The sequence below is a fragment of the Poecilia latipinna genome, unplaced genomic scaffold, assembly GCF_001443285.1.
Source record: "Poecilia latipinna isolate Pla-1442-1.1 unplaced genomic scaffold, P_latipinna-1.0 Scaffold1072, whole genome shotgun sequence".
Lineage (NCBI taxonomy): Eukaryota > Metazoa > Chordata > Actinopteri > Cyprinodontiformes > Poeciliidae > Poecilia > Poecilia latipinna.
Window position 1 is genome coordinate 203263 of NW_015113688.1, and position 4158 is coordinate 207420.

Below are 4158 nucleotides of genomic sequence, written 5' to 3' on the forward strand. Positions count from 1 at the left end.
AACTCAGAAGCTTGAAAACTGAAGCTCTGAGGAGGAGATGCATCTTGAAGGCGGGGCTAGGCCCACCCAGGCATTTTGCACAGCTGAATGGTTGCTACGGGAGACTAAAGGATTCCTCAAAGATGCATGTATCAAAGCAACATGTTTTTCACGAAGCAATAACAATATAAAATGATGTAAAGCTGAACGAAGTTGGCTTTACTTTACGCTGCCCCTTTAAAACTCTCAGTCATCTTTTTGTTGGAAGAGGTTAAAGGTTAGCCACTGCGTTAACATTGATAATTGATAATCTTGAGACATGGCACTTAACATTATAAATAGTCCATTAGTTGTGACTGTTCAATGTCACTTTGCATAATGTGTCGATATGCCTCATGTAGGCGCTGCACACAAAATCCTACCAAGCACTTCCCCCGAGCCCAGGCGGACCTGAGTGGGTTCTGATCGATCCGAGCTCCAGTCCTTTGGACCGACAGAATCTCAGTTTCCTGCAGTTATTGTCTCAAGCTCACTTTCACCCTGATACTAAAAACTCTCAGGAGACATCCACGCAACTTTCACTGCATTTTTTTCTTCCTCCCTCTTCATCCTTTTCCTCGTCTTTCTCTGCTCCTGTCATCCAATCTGTGAATCAAATTACCCAATTCCTTAATGCATCAGGGAATGTTCTGCTGAAGAGAGTCAAGCGGTGGAGTAATTCATCCGTCCACATCCGGTAATACATACGGAATTAATTAGGCAGCGCAGGAAGAGCTCGCAGTAAACATCACTGAGACCCTGCAGTGTGTGTCTGTGTTTAATAAAAACCTGCCAGGTACTGCTTTGAATTAACCACATCTGGAAATCTGAAGTGTGCAGAATCAATGTCAGGCCTCATAATGTCTGGGGCGTAAACAGCCAAACACACACACACACACACACACACACACACACACACACACACACATCTTTCAGCTAACATCGTCATGAAAGATGCAGGGCCTGTTTTCTGCTTGTAAAGTAAAGAACAGAGCAAGTGGTCAATTACAACATGTTCTGTTGGATCTATAGATCTATGTGATTACACGTCCATCCGACGAATAACCAGCTGTCCTTCAGCAGGACCCCAGAGGTTATTCACAGAAGTTATGGACATCAGTCATGAAGAGCAACAGGCTGCAAATACTTGAGAACCTCTCTAAAAAAACACGTATAACTTCCTATTTTAAAAGTTCAAACAGCAAATATAGAATACCACGATTTCATCTGCACAGTGGAAAACATTTCAGCTCTACCTTCACATACTAAGGACAGATTCATAGAACCTAGCAGCCATAATACTAAAGATAAAGTCTGTTTTACTGTCCTAGTGGTAAATCCAAACAAGTAAAATAAATGCAGCTGCAGCATTAGCTGCTTTGTAATGCTAGAAAAAACTGACAAGTAGGGTTGTGCCTGTGTACTTCAGCTTCCCAAACTACATTTTCTATCAAAAGTTTTGTTGTGCTCTATAAAAAATATCTGAAAATTTCCTGCAAATAATTTGTAATCACTTTCCACTGAAAAATACACAGATGGTAAATCTGTGACTACTGAACCACAAATAGGCAGGACTCCACTGTACTGCAGCACCTTCAAGCATCAAGAAATTGGAATTAAAATGTGGAGGGCCCAGTTGTCTTGCCTGTTTCTTTAGTTTTTTTGTGGTGACACAACAGAGTAGCAATGTGTTTAAGGTGTGTTAAAATACATCCACAAGTAAGCATTTACCTCAAATGTTGAATTAATCTATCACAAAAAGTCAATTGTTTCAGTGAGTTTCACACTGTAGAATCTGAGGTAAAAAAGGAAAAAAGTTAGTTTGATTTAATGTCAAATTAAATTAGTCTTTTTATGCAGTATATGCAAATACCTATTTACAGCTGAATTATTCAAATAAAAAAATAAAATTGAATCTAGAAGAAGTCTTTATTTAGTTGATACTGTGTGAAAAAAGAAGAAAAAAAACTGGAGAAAATGTAGCAGTTAGGAAATGTTGAGATTTCTAGAGTTGAAGTTTCAGCTGGGAAAATCTACTGGTTTGAATTCAAAGTAGATTGAAATTGGATCAGTCTGGCTCCCCTTCCCACTGAAATCCCAAAATGGAGAGAAGTAAATTTACACAGCTGTTGTTTCGTGATCGAACTCCAACCATGAAAGAAAAAGTAGGAGCGAGAAAAAGGTTGGACAAAACGGAGAGGAGAGCTGAAGGAGGGGGAAAATAAAACTCTGTGTAGCATTGCGGTTGCTTTGTAGCTGTAATGAAACTGTGGAGCTGTGCTTCTGGAAGCAATCTGGGGCCTGGCTTTTCACACACACACACACACACACACACACACGCGCGCACCTAGAGCCATATAAAGTCCGACTCACACATACACACACAGATGACTGTCCAAGAGCCTCTGCCCTGCATAACCACCAGCTACTTTAATGAAAGCCTGTAAATCTATTCGTGGAGCTGAAGCTACCAAAAGGCAGGGCAGGATCTCTTTACAGACCTTCTCTCATAGGCTTAAATTCTTAAATACATAGTTATTTTTTATGACTGAATCTCTTAAAACTGTGTCATTTCCAGCCAACTGTCGCAGACTGAATGTGAGGTTAGTGTCGATATGTGACTTTTAGGGGGAAATAAAGAAAAATCCCATGATGTCATCTCTTTCCACATCTTTAAAACTAGTGGTGGGTTACTGGTAGCAGCTGCTTCATGTGAAAAATGTCTAAATGAGTCAGTGTTTTTAAAAACCCACTCATAAACGTTCCTTTCAAATTGTTTAAATCCAATCAAATTGTGAAGTTTTGGGGTGGTGGATGGCTGAGCTCGGCGCCGTGTGCAGAGGCCGCGGTTCTTAACGAACTGATCATTGTTTGATTCCCAGTCCAGACCTTTGCTGCATGTCTTCCCCTCCTATTTCCTGTCTATCTGCAGTTCACTAAAGGCCACTAGTGCCAAAATAAAATCTCTTACAAAATAAATGAATAAATAAAAAGTAAAATTCAAACCGTATAAGATAATAAATGGGACTCAAAATGCCAATGCTAAAGCGAAGCACTTCACTTGATTGAAATCTTGCTTCACAGACAAGTTGGGCTTTTTTGCGTGTATTTTGATTTTCAATGAACAAAAGGAGAAGTTGTGAATGATGACATTGATTTTCTTCACTGTTTTAGAACTGTAGTCTGTAGTTTTAGCAGTGGAGGAACTGAACAAAGTCATTCAGTTCAAATAAAATAATTCCTTGGTTACATTAACAACTCAAAATTGAGAATTTGGTAAGTGGAACTTCTTGGCTGTTAGGAAATTTAGTTTTCTGTTTTTCTTAAATGAGACACAAACCTTTCTCATGTATACACTCAAAGATAATATTGTCCATTTGAATGTTTAGGAATGTTCAATATATTCAAATGGACAATACTTGCTTGTAAAAAGCAAGTATTGCTTATTGCTTGCTTTTATATTTATGTTTTTCAATATATGTGAAAAACATAACTATAGAAGGGAGCAGCAATCTTTACACTCCAAAAAATTCAGTAGCTAACTTTTTAAATCCTATTTCTGTGTCTAAAAATGAAGCTGACATTGGAAAGTCACATGTCTGCCCTTTACAGGAACAGCTATCCTTTACATGAAAGGAAACTCACACTAATATGTAAATCTGCTGCACTTCATGTGCTGTAAAAAAGTAATAATGCTAAGGATGTAGAAATCTAGCTTGTAAAGGAAAGGAAACATACTGTACTTCTTTTGCAAGTGGGTTTTATTTAAATAAGTTTATTTTTCCATAGCTACAGCTACACTTTTAGATATTAAGAGACACAGAAAGAAAATTGCAATGTTATGTTTTCTGGGGTTTTTTATTGTTTATTTTAAAAGAAAACATATTTACAAACAACATCAAACAAAACATCCATCAGTTGATCTTTGGTTGCAATATTTCATTCTGCCTAGGTCAAGTTTTTGGATCTTTCTAACAATGTGTGAGCATGTGTGCACTTTGTAGCACAAACATTAAATCAATGCATCGCCACATGGCTGCGTTCCCCAGTGACACGTGTGAAGCAAAAGGTCCCTCAGAGACTTCCTGCTCCCATGCAGTAAGAGGAGCCTTGATGTCATGTCTACATCTGTACTCTGCA